This window comes from Callorhinchus milii, unplaced genomic scaffold, assembly GCF_018977255.1.
Source record: "Callorhinchus milii isolate IMCB2004 unplaced genomic scaffold, IMCB_Cmil_1.0 Scaffold2, whole genome shotgun sequence".
Lineage (NCBI taxonomy): Eukaryota > Metazoa > Chordata > Chondrichthyes > Chimaeriformes > Callorhinchidae > Callorhinchus > Callorhinchus milii.
In genome coordinates, this window is record NW_024704743.1 from 107,843,324 (window position 1) to 107,856,935 (window position 13,612).

The following is a 13,612-nucleotide window of genomic DNA, read 5'->3' on the forward strand; positions in this document are numbered from 1 at the left end:
CCAATGTGAAAGGTGCTATGTAAATATCGTTGTTGTTCAGTTCTCATTGGCTGCATACGTTACGTGACTGCAGTTTAATATAACATTTATAATTATCCTTGAATTTGATATAATGTTTTACCGTGCCCTCGAGACATCTCAAAGGGCTTTGCAGGTTTCTTATTGTGTACTTTTCGGTGAATGTGGCAGACAATTTATGCATAGAATAATGTCCCGCAAACAGCTATGAAGTGAATGACCACTTTTTTTATTGTTGGCCAGGACATCAGGAAAAGCTCTCTTCTCTTTTCGAGTAGTGCCATGGGATCTTTAACATCAATCTGAAGAGGCAGGCCAGATCTCAATTTAACCTTCTGACTCAGAAGCGAGAGTGTGACCAACTGAGCCAGGCTGAGACCCTTTACTCCCTCCAAACCCTATCTTGCATCTTAAGCATTCCATTTTCACCACAGATGCAGCCTCGTGATCTAAGGTCTATTTTGAAGTTGTCTGATGGACTGTTTTTAGGGTTAGTTTGAGACTAAGTCAAAATCTTCGGCGTTCACATCGGGGGAAGGGGTGTACGTCTCAGAGTGCTTTTCACAGCTTATTGACACGTGAAGTGTTTTCAGATGTCTCGACGATGTAATAAGGTGCCATATCAAATGCAAGGATTATTATCCTTGCATTTGATGCAAGGATAATTTGATGCGGGAACTGACGGAGGGCCATGAACCCGAAACGTAAACTCACTTTCCATTCTCCATAGATGCTGCCTGACCTGCTGAGTGTTCCTGTTTTTGTTGCAAGGACTATTGTTATTATTAACTGTACCTCAGAGCTGTATGCAGGGTGGGGTGGGGGGAGGGGATCGTAACTGACAGCACGGTCAAATAGATGGCAATGTAAGTCCAATGTGCTGTGCAGGAAGACTATTTGATGGTTAAATTCAAAGGGATTTGAGGCCAGAGTTATTGGAACATTGGTGCAGTGCTCTTTGACTACCAGCAGATGTCTCTATCACACTTGAAAGTGGATATTGCACAGAATTTGCAAAGTATGCTATAGACATCAAGGGGTAGAGAGCTGGTAGTGCACTTCTCATCTCACTGGTTTGAAAGGCCAGAAAGTTGCCTTGAGCTTATAAATTACTCTCTTGTAATGTGTGACGGGTGACTTTCAAGTGGCTTTCACGCTTAAACAGTGAATTTAACACCTTTTTTCCCCAAGCAGTAAATTGCTTACTTTACCCACTCAGTCATCCCCCAGCCCCCACCGCTACTATCTTGCTCAGCTCAGAAATTTTCAGTGTACATGTTCAGTGTACACCATAGCTTGTGCAACTCAAAACACAATTGGTTACTATTACAGGAGTCTTGCATGTCAGTAGTTAGAGCACTCGCTTTGCAAGCGAGACACCTGGGTTCAATTCCAGGCAGGGCGAAACCTTGGGCAAGTTTCCTTACTCCACATGCCCAATAATAATCCCTCCAAAACAAAACAATAATAAATTGGTCATTTTCAATCCGCGGCTGTTTGTGGGACACTGCTATGCGCAATTGGCTGCTGCGTTTCGCCCACAAATATACGGTCAATTCATTTTACAGTCTATTCTGTGAAGTGCTTTGAGACGTCGAGAAGACGTGAAAAGCGCTACATCAAATGCAAGGATTATTATTATTATATTACTGCATACGCTTCTCGCATTATTTTTTTAAAAAATGACAGGAAACATAAGATCCACTCCATTGCAGTTTAATCGGGAGCTGTATGTTTTTTAGAAACCGTTTCATCCCCCCCTCCCACCCCTCTTCCCAAGGCAGTTAGGCTTCATCTATAATTAATATGGATGTAGATTAGCAGGAAGGCAAGAGCAGAAGGCAAGGGTAGAGACAGCCAGAGGTCAATGGAGCTGATCAGCCAGCCTCCCAGCTTCTTGAGAGAGTTTCAAGCAGTTTTTTAACCCTTTCCTTCCTGTGATTCTGCTTTGTTTTCTGGGTTGCCTGGATGGGGTTTCTCGATGCACGACATTATCCTGGCGATAAATTGCCATGGGCTCTCAGATGGTGACCTTTACGCTGGTAAAACCAGATCTCAAAGAGAATCTTAAACTGTTTGTTAGCAGAAGCCGCTTTTAAGAATCAAACCGTTTACGATGGTTTGAGTGATCTTATCAATCGTGAAGCAACAACTTGCAATTATATAACACCCCTCACACAGGGTATCGTTCCAGAGCGCTTGAAAGTAGACATGCCTCCACGCATTCCTTGCGGAGTGTAGGAACAGTGTTATAGTCATTGTACAGTGTTAAATTTCTTTTTAGCTTTTCTCTTCATCTCTGTAACCCTCCTCCTCTCTTGAAGTCATCAGGATCATTTGCAGTTGGGGCACTGGTACCTCTCTGTTACTTCTCTGCCACTTGCCCATTCTTCATGTGTGAATTTTTGTTTTGAAAATATATTTTTATTTATAAAGTACTATACATTTTTACATTTGTGAATCCAGACAGTGAGTGGCTGGCAGCCTATTCACCTGATGGCAGTCGAGCCCGACCCCAACATCCACCCGCGTGCACATTCCAGTCAGGGTTACTGAATACGAAAGAGAAGAGACAACCATGATTGACGTTCTATCTCCTTTAACCCCAGGGGCACTGAGGTCAATTGCAGTATCTTTACGCCTTTGCCTAGGCTGGGATCGGCTGACTCAGCACAGATAATCCCAAAGTCCTACGTATTTTGCTTTCGCGGACATCAGCGAGATTATTGTAAATTATTCTAAATAAGCAGGGAATTTGCATAGATCGTCCCTCACAGCCAGCTGTCCCACAGCTAATTTAAAAGCTGCAGGTTATAAACATCCACTGACATTGTCGTGACTTCGCCTTCTGGGGATGGAGATGATGCTTTAGGTTTGACAGGCAAACCTGCAGGCTGCCCAGACCTCCCTGAAAAAAAAGTTGAGAAGCTGACAGGTAGACTGCAGCCTGCTGGAGATCGGTGTGAGGATAAAGCTTTGTGTGAGTGGAGTGCACTGGACCAAAACAGTGGGCAGCCGATGAGCACTGGGTTGGGAGGGAGGTGTTGAGCTTTGCAATGCTGAGCAGATGCAGACTTGTGGATTTTTAAGCTTTAGTCATCACAAAGAGGTTGCTATCAGGTTCACTTATCAGGAAAGAAAAATATTAGCAGAGGAAACTACAAGAAGGAAGCTAAAAACAACTCACATATACTCTGCAGCCGTTACTGGGTAAAAGACCCCTCTGTGCTGCTTCACAACACACTCCTCAGGGAATGAACAGAGCAATAATTAGGATGACCACACGGCCCCGATTTCTGGGGACACTCCCAGATGATGTATCCTGTCTTGAGTTCAGCAACAAACTGAGCAAGAACAACAAAATCCTAAAACAGATACACCCGTCAGAGAAACACAGCCATTTATCCAACAAGCTTCTCCAGTGGCGCCAGCATCAGGAATTGTTGAGAGTTCAATTTTTTTTTACGTGTCCCCAGATTTGATTTTCAAAACATGGTAGAGCCCTTCCACAGATTACCCCCTCCTCACCAAAGCCCCCCTCCCAAGGTAACCCTCCCAAAGTCCCAGTTGTGCTCCACTGGGGCCAAACACCGATTGCAGAAAGTCTTGATCACCAAGAATCTTTTGTCAACAACAACAACTTGCACCCTTCCCAAGGAAAATGTCTTGGAGAGCTTATTAGTGGGTAATAATACTATAATAATATTACACATCATTATTCTAATAACATTATTAGAACATAGTATTATTATATTAAACTTATTGGTTTAGTGTTTGTCAGTATCGCAAAGCATCGTTTTCCTAATGTGCTGTCAGCACTGAGAGAAACATGCAATCAAAGGGCCAGATTGTAAACATTAATAATTTCCAGGTGTAAATTCCCCATCGCAATCTAACCCTCGAGTTCAGATGACAATAAAGTGATCCAGCTTCGCTCTTCCGGAGTATGAGATCATTAGAACGCCTGGAATAACAGTTTGTTCTGACCTTGTAACTCTCTCCGAAATATCCATCATTCTTCACTTGTATAACTCTGGTAGCTTCCATGTACCAAGGAATCCTGTAGCTCAGTGGTTAGAGTACTCGCCTCGCAAGCGAGAGACCTGGGTTCAATTCCCGGCAGGGCGAAACCTTGAGCAAGTTTCCGTACTCCACACCCCTGATAATAATCCCTCAAAAAAAATAATAAATTGGTTAATTCGATCCACGACTGTTTGTGGAACACTGCTGTGCTCAATTGGCTGCCGTGTTTCACCCACAAATATACAGTCAATTCACTTTACAGTATATTCTATGAAGTGCTTTGAGACGTCTAGAAGATGTGAAAAGCGCTATATCAAAGGCAAGGATTATTATTTTTTATTATTTACCAGAGTCAGGAGTTTGCAGCTAAGCAGCTAGCGAGCACTGCCGCATTCAACCCAGCTTCCATATTCAACCCATCCTTTGGATGAGGCATTAAATCAAGGTCCTGTCTGTCTGTTCAGGTGAATATTAATTTTCTGTGATACTATTTGGAAACAGAAGAGAGTTTCTCCCATTGTCCTGGCCACCAATCCCCGCAAGTAAACTTCACGGCTGTTGTGAGAAGTGCAAACTGGCTACCATATTCCTTTACGAGTACACAGTCACTACACTTTACAGCAAATATCTATGAAATCTTTTGAGATTTTTCAATATTATAGGCTATATTATAAATTGTATAATTATACAATATAGGCAATATTGCAGTGAACGTGTATTTGTAAGTGAATGTGTCAGCCAATTTTCAAACACCTATATCTACAAACAGCCATGAAGCTTTGACAATGACTGGGATTTTGTTATAGAAATGATAAAATCCTAATTGGCAGCATGACATTTAAAAATATAGAAAAAATCAAATCCAGATTGACTTTAATAGCCTATGCTCTATCACCCTCTATCTCTCATTCTGACTGCTTCTCTCTTCATAGTCCAATCTTCCGTTTCTCATTCTGTCTCCTTCAAAGAGTGCAGCTTGACTCAGGTGGTAGAACTCTATCCTCCTGCATTGTCAGTGGTCCCATACTTCACAAGAAATGTTAATCTGAGGTCTCATCTGCTGTTCACCTGAGTGTTAAAGATTTCCTCCCCCCCATGTAACTGTTTGAAAAGAATAGTAATTGACTCCCAGTGTTCTAACCAACAACTCCCCAGAATAACCCTTGCCTCATGCCAGGTTGTGGGATTTTGCTGTATAGAATATACAGTAAAGTGAATTGACTGTATATTTGTGGGCGAAACGCGGCAGCCAATTGAGCACAGCAGTGTCCCACAAACGGTCGTTACTACGCCTGTCAATAATTAAGTCTTTTCCCACACAAATCGTTGAGTTCATTCTCACACTTGCCCATTACCCATCATAGGGTTTGAAATGAAGGGTGCAGCAATAGAACTTACAATCAATAACTTACACAGCGAAGTACTCTGATGAGGCACCGATAAAAATGACGCTCTTTTCTTTGTTATCTCTCTCTCTCTTCACACAACTTTCTCTCTCGCCAGCCCAGCTGTGTCCTACTGACAGACTGTTCCTCTCACACACACAGAGTACAAAAGGAGAGCAGTGGCAGTGGCGGTTCCATCACAAGATGTAGGACATTAAAAAAACAGGAGCGGCTGGAAATGTTTCATCGCAAATAATTCCCCCATATGTATGTCCTGGGAGATGTCTTTGATTTCATGAGTCATCCTCTCTCGTGGTAACCCACCACTGTTTCAGGTCTCTGCTTGTTTCCAGAGGACCTTTGATGTCTTATATTATGGGAGCAGACTGAATGTGTCCTGCAGCTCAATTCATTTCTGCAGGGGTTGATGCTGGAATCCATGGCACCCGAGGCTCGATATTCTTTATAGTTTTAGCCTTAAAATTTGAGAGGCCTGTGTAAAATTTTGGAACAACAATAATAATAATAATAATCATAATAACCCTAGCATTTGATACAGCGCCTTTCACATCAGGAGGACATCGCAAAGTGCTTCACAGAATGACCTGTAAAGTGTCGTTTCTCTGAATTTTGTGGGCGAATTTTGTGCAACCATTTTACACACAGCAATATATTATAAACACCCATGGAGTCAATGACTAATTTTATCTGGGGGAATGTTGGCCAGAACACCAGGAGAATCTTTCTTCTCTTTTCCGATAGTGCCATGGAATCTTGAATGACCACCTGAACAGGCAGATAGGACCTCGAGTTTTAATGGCTCATCCAAAGGACGGCACCTTCATTAATGCAACCCACCCCCAGTACTGCATTGGAGTGTCAGCGGATGATTTCCCTGGCTATTACCAGTGTAGTTTCTAAAGCCTGATTTCCTGTACCGTATTTCAGTCTATCTGAAGAAATGCACCTCTGACAATGCAACACTTAGACTATATGAGTTCCAGCTCAGGACAATAATAACATTTAAAATTACACATGGGAAGAATTCAATTACTCTATTTCCATTAAAAAGCTGGCACTTTCACAAAGCATGTCAACCTGAAATGCCAGATACTTAGTGATTCCTGACTCCTGTCTGTGAGTGTGTGTGAGAGAGAGAATCTTTTTTTCATTTTTTCTCCACTTTCATTTCAATCAATTTCTCTGTGTCTGTTGTATGTCTGTGTCTCTGTACGGGTGAGCATATGCCTCTTTCTCTGTGTATTTTCTATTTTTCTTCTCTGTATTAAGTCCTTCTTTCTTGCAAGCACATGCAAAACAATTTTGCTCACCAAAAAAATAAAAACTCCTTGAGCAGACCTTACTTTCTGTCTGTATGACACATTGCACACTCAGTATGAAAGGTCTGTAGCCTTACAGGCAGCAGCAGCTGCGCTCACCAGATGCTTACAGAACAGTCAGTAGCTGAGTTTGGCTCATACGGCAAACATATGTAAATAAATAGAAACATGTGAAATTTTATGAATACTTACTTAAAATACACCAAATCTTAATTTAATCTCATGTACCCCAATACTTGCCCACATATAGTAATTTGGCACAAGTGACAGTCTCGCATTCACACATACACACAAAAGCACAGACACATAAATATATCCAAACGTGTACGCATGCTCACACACACATGCACAGATACATACACACACATACATAAACACATGGATACAAGCGGAAACAACATATAGACATAGGCACACAGATGCACATACAGGTACACCCCAACACAAAAATTAAGGCCCTGTCTGCTAGCTCTTCAGGTGGAAGATAAAGATCCCCGATACAATGCTCAGAAAAAGAAATTTCTCCCACTGTTCTGGCCAACAGTTCCCCCAGATTAATTGATCCGAAAATTGTGGATTCAAGCCCCCACATTGGGACTTTAAACTCACAGTCTAAGCTCTCCCTCCAATTCAGTGCTCCGATGCTATACTCTGCATTGTTGGAGGTGCCTTCCTTTGAATGAGACATTTCCTGAGGTCCTGTCTGCCTGTTCAAGTGGACGATAAGGATCCCTGGAGTTGCTTCCCGGGGGTCCCAGCTAAAAATCCCCCAGGCAGAATTGGTCATTCATTTCAGGACTTACTTTGTGGCATTTTACTGTGTGCAAATTTGCTGCCAATTGCAATTCACGTGACTATTTCCGATGTGTAGTGCAGCTCGAGTACAGCCAATGAGACACAAATTGTCCATTCCTGGCCTACAATGTACACAAGTCACTTTGCAGTACATCTCGTAAAGTGTGTCCTCCCGAAGTGAAAGGTGCTACATCGAATAAAAGGATTAATATTATTGTTAGTGTTGTGGGTGGAAAGGCAAGGGTTAAGTTATGGCTGTGGTTGAACCTTCCTGCTGTTCAAAGCATGAGATAATGGGCAGTGGGGTTCCTTGCCCAGCAGACTGTTGGCGAGACGTGAGGTTAGCTCCAGAGAAAAAATAAAACCAGACATGGACTCTCTCTTTGCGCCTTTCTGATCTTTGCCTGGAAAAAAAATGGGAATGTTTGCATCGCAGAAGCGAAAGTTAAGAGATGATCTTATTGAGGCTTCCTGATCTGAACTTAAGTTAAACTGGATTCTACTAATGTATAATTTAAACGGAGGTTCCTTCTGCCGGTTCAGGTGGATGTTAAAGATCCAATGGCACTATTTGGAAAGAAAAGAGAGTTTCTCCCAGTGTCCTGGCCCAAGAATACCCCTAATCAAATTGATCATTCACCTCATGGTGACTTTGAGGGACATTGTCTGAAAATTGGCCGCAACATTCACCTACAAATACACAGTTACTATGTGTCACAGTAAATCCTGTGAAGTACTTTGAGACATTTTGACAATGTACTAAGTACTATAAAAAAATGTAACAGTTATAATTAGCTTTATTTAATCAAGAGCTTCACAAATAGTCATAGCTTCAAGCTCAAGAGAGCAACGATGAACAGACTTTACACTACACGGCTGATGGTAAATACATTGAACAGTCTGTCAAGGCAGAACAGTCAAGGCAGTTGCAGCGGACAGCATGAACGTTTTCCAGGGTGAGTTTGATACGTTTTTAATGGTCGGGAGTTGCATGGTGGGGATATGTAAAGTAGAGAGAGGTGATATTTAGATAGTGAGATCAGCCACCTGTAACTGTCTGGCCTTTTCTGGTTTTGCACATATTCAAAGTCTTATGTCTTATCCTCCCACTGGTGAAACATCAAATAGCGGCTGAGTCAGAGTAAACCTTCTGTTGTTTCTACACTTTCTGCTGATTTAAATGCAATTAAAAATGCCGATTAGCACTGGGGATAGCACCAATGTCACTTGAGGAGGAATGTAACACAAACATATTTGTGCTGAGCAGGTTGGTTCCTGAGCTTTGCTGTTTGTGACAGCATCAACACACTCAGCAGGTACCCCTGGAGTGGTGTCTCTCAACGGAATTTTGCACAAACACTGGACCACCTATGTACCCCGATTGTGACCTCCTTACAACGAGATTACGATTTTTTCACTAATTGTCGGTGTACAATGCAATTGTCTTTAACATAATTGAGATGGTGGTACTGTTAAGGTTAATTGAGTGCAGTGGGAACACAACTGAATACTAATAGATTGCTGATCTGCATTAATAGGTGAAGTCTCCAATCTGCATACATATTAGTTAATTCATTGTTGCTTGGGTGCTGTCGAGTATAATTGCCAAGACCTCAAAAATGAAGTGATCTTTGTTTAATGTAACTATTGGATGTGTACTTGGGTTGGTAATGTCCAGTATGACTATATGGACTGTCTACAGCACAGACTTAGAGGGAGGTGACGAATAGACAGTTTCAATTAAAATATTATATGTAGAATATAGTTAACATGTGGAGAATGTCTTAAAGCGCTTCACAGGATTTACCGTGAAGTATAATGACTGTATTTTGTAGGCAAATGTGGCAGCAATTTGCACACAGCAGTGTCCCACAAACTGCCATGAAATAAATTTCCAATTTTATTTGAAAGATTGTTGGCCCTAGACACTGAGAAAAACTCCCTTTTGTTTTCAAATAGTGCCATGGGATCCTTAATGTCCACCTGAACAGGAAGGCGGGACCTTGGTTTAATGTCTTATCCGAAGAACATCTGACGGTACAGGATTCCTGCACTGCGTTAGATTCTCAGTCTAGAATTGTGAGCTTGAAGTCCCAACTTGGGGATTGGACCCACCAGCTTCTAGCCCAGAGGCAAGTCTGTGCCAAATGAGCAAGGTTGACATTCCCTGTTACTACCTAGGATCATTTGGGGGGTGTGGGTGGGGTGGGGGTGTAAGCTATTGGCCAGCTTTATGATTGCCATTGGATTCTGCAGGGTTTTTGAAGACTGCTCAGCTTGAAGTCAATAGGGTCCTAATGGTTGAACTGATGGTCGTGCCTGGCAGGATGAAGCGATGAGGACAATTTGTTCTCCAGTTTTGTCTCTTGGCCTGCTATTTTGCACCAATGTTCAATACATTCTTTGTGAGCTAAAGACTATGCGCCCTTCAGGATGTGAAAGCTGAGGTAAGTCAACACGCCCCTGTTTACCTAACATAAGTAGGAATCCGATTGTTAGTCAATTGGTGCATCGCTTTCCGGGTATAATAATCACTTCAATTTTTTTAAGTAATAATAATTTGGTCACTCAATCCACGAATTCTTGTGGGACATTGCTGTGCACAATTGCAAGGATTATTATTATTACTGATTATTAGCTTTGTGATTTTGTCCCTGTGCAATAATAAATAACTCAAATGCAATTTTAAAATATTAACTATATTTAACGTCAGGTTACTTTTAATTCAAAATTGCATTGGAGGAGTTATAGCATTTGTAAGTGCACAAGCATAAATTCGCAAAGTTTACCGGCTGCAGGAAGATAGCATTTAGATTTTAAAAATCTGCTAGCTCACAGCAGAATACCCCGCCCCACCCACCCCCTCCCCAAACTCAGTGTCTGAGACAGTCTGGTCTGTCTTCTAACTATTGCGGAGTGACTGTGGAGCCAGGCACAATCCTCCAATTGTTGCAACGGAGTCTGACAAACATGGAATTGGAACTGTGGAAAAGATCAGGATAGCAGCAGTGGTGACCTTGTGACGGGGCTGCAGAAATGACCAAATTAAAGGCTGGAACAGTGGCCACAGCATGTGCTCTGCAAAGAACATCTGTGAATCCTAATGGATTTAAGGGCTGAACTCCCACACCTGTTAAATATTCATTGCCAGTGTCATGTGACACATCTTGCTGCAGATCACGCTTGAACATTTATTGGCGATGACGTCCACTCTCCACCTGCTGATATATTGGACCTTCCTCAGAAGGGTGATTAATGAATGCAGCCGCACGCTATCTTTCCATAGTTCACTGAATTGAGCTGCACCAGCTTCTGATGCCCTATGAGATGGCTACTTTTTCATCGCCTTGTAGGAGAATTGATGCAAGCATTGGCCTGAACCAAAGACTCACTTAACAGTAATAATAATCCTTGCAATTGATATAGCCCCTTATCTGGTCTTCAAGACGTCTCAAAGCGCTTCACAGGATATACTGTAAAGTGCATTGACTGTATTTTGTGGGAGAAACATGGCAGTCAATTGCACACAGCAGTGTCCCACAAACAGTTGTGGATTGAGTGACTAATTTATCATTGATTTTTTTTTGAAGGAATTATTACCCTCGGAAAAGCGATCCGCCAATCGACTAACAACTGGGTTTCTACTTACTACTAGGTAAACTGAGGCGTGTGGAATAAGGAGACTTGCCCAACATTTTGCCCTGCTGGGAATTGAACCCAGGTCTCTCACTTGTGAGGCGAGTGCTCTAACCACTGAACTACGGGGACTCCACTTCACTTTGAGTGACTCGAAGTGAACCAGAAACAGCAATCAAAATAAAAGATTGGGAGATGAGAAGAAATCTTTTTAACTCTGGAGCACTCTCCGTGGATCTCTCTTCCCTGCCCCCTCCCTCCTTCCTCATCTTCAGGACGCGGCTGGGAAGCTTCCTTTTCGACCATGCTTACTGTCACCTGCCCCCCTCTCTCCGATTTGGCATCGTGCTCCGCCACTGTCAAGCAGTCTGGGACGCTACGCTGCATGAGGGGTGCTATAAAAAAAGCCAGTTGTTTTTACACAGAGAGCTATTACGATGTGAAGCTTCTTACCACAAATATTGAAGTATTGAAAAGGGAATCGGATAAATACCTGGAAAAAATAATGAGTATTGGTATAGAGTGGGAGAATGGGATGAGGGTAAATAGCTCCAATAGAGGAGCTCGCACAGACACTGACATAATGGACCAAATGGCCTCCTTCTGTGCTGTAAACATTCTGTAATTTTATGATTCTGTGATCAAGAAACATTAAAACCAGTATACTGGGGAAGCACATTATCAGACGAGGAGTTCTTTGGATGAGACAAACAGAGAGAAGGGAGTTTCTTCCAGTGTTTCTGACTAACAATCCTCCAGATTGATTGATGATTTCCCTTACAGCTGTTCACAGGACTTTATATGAAATGTGGGCTACATTTGCCTACCAAAAAAAGTCACTGCATTTGACCATAAGTAACTGGGGAGCACTTTGAAACGTTACAAGGCACAATAAAAATGTTCTTTTCTTTCTAGGTGTAGCATGGCAGGAAAAGCAACGTTCCATGTCATTTGTTAACACCTCTGCACCTTCCCCCGACCTTCCCTTCCCCCCGCATGGGCAAGCTAAACGTGGCGTTGGCTTCTTCAAAATCATGTGTGTGAGTTGGGCTCAGCTTCGCTATGGTCACAATGGGTGTTGTGGGATACAACTGGAAGCCCTCGGCCTATCCGAGAACAACAAAGTGAAAATAAATTAACAGACTTGTCAAACAGCTTATTGTAGCCGATCAATCAAGTGCTGAGAATTCCGGATGGGCGAGACCATTTTACGTTGTTTGGGATTAATAGTTGGCAGTCGGTGAATAGGTCCTGACTTCACAGCTGCGAGTGTGGTGGTCATTCTGAATATTGTGAGCTCTGCTGGGCATTGATATGCAAATCGGGTAACAGTGTGTGGTTTTGTATGTATGGAAGCGGTGTGCGGCGATTAACCCCTTGAGGCCCGCAGTGGGATTTTCCCACCAGAATGCAATACAGAAAAACAGTCAGGCCCAGACAAAACACAAGCTTGATTTAAAGCATTTGATAATTCAAACACACTATAAGTGTTCACTCCTATTCTTTAGCATTTCTGGTCCAAAACAGCAAATGCATTATCTCTGTGTTCTCTATAAATGCTGCCAAGTGTCTCCTAGAGATAGCCGGATATTGTAAAAGTCTAATCACTTGCGGTCAAGGGATTGTTTTTGTTGAGTTTTTTTTCTGCACTGAATTGCTGATGAACTCCGATTGAAAAAATTACTGTTTAATCTGGAGTTTGGAGAAACTATTGGCCCCGAAACACTATTTATTAGCAAAACAGTTCATATTTATCAGGATTCATCTATATTCAGAAAATTCAGTAAATTAGGATAATGGGGAAATCTATTTACTTGTTGATTTATTTACTGCCTGTAATTATTTATCCAAAGGTGGCTAAAATGGCGGAATCTGTATTTCCAGGATATCTGTTGCACAAATGAACCTTGGCGTCAATCACTGGAGCACATCAAATGTGAAAACCTGTTAAATGGCATTGACCATCTTGTGTTGGGCATGTGCACTTTTAACAGTAGCTTACTTGTTTCTTAAGGGGTCAATGGGATCAATTTAATGATGCATTCAATATTCAGCACACTGCATGTTTGATGGATGTGTCAGAGGTGACTCACCCCCACCCACCTTGCTGCTCTCAATACAACAACAAATTTACATTTATACAGCGCTCTTCATGTCAGGAGCACATCTCAAATGCTTCACAGAATCAGCAGAGAGCCAAGTTGATGTTGCTGGTGGTGGAGGGTGGGGGGAAATGAGCAAGGAGGGAGAGGAGAGATGACCAAAGGCTCGATTGATAAGAACTGTCATGATGGGCTATAAAGGTGGGAAGTGGGGGGGTGGGGAGATGCAGGGATGATGGGTTCCGGGCTTCCGATAGCAACCTCTGTGAAGTCAGGTCCAAATCTCTGACTGTCCAGCGCCTTGGGATGTTCT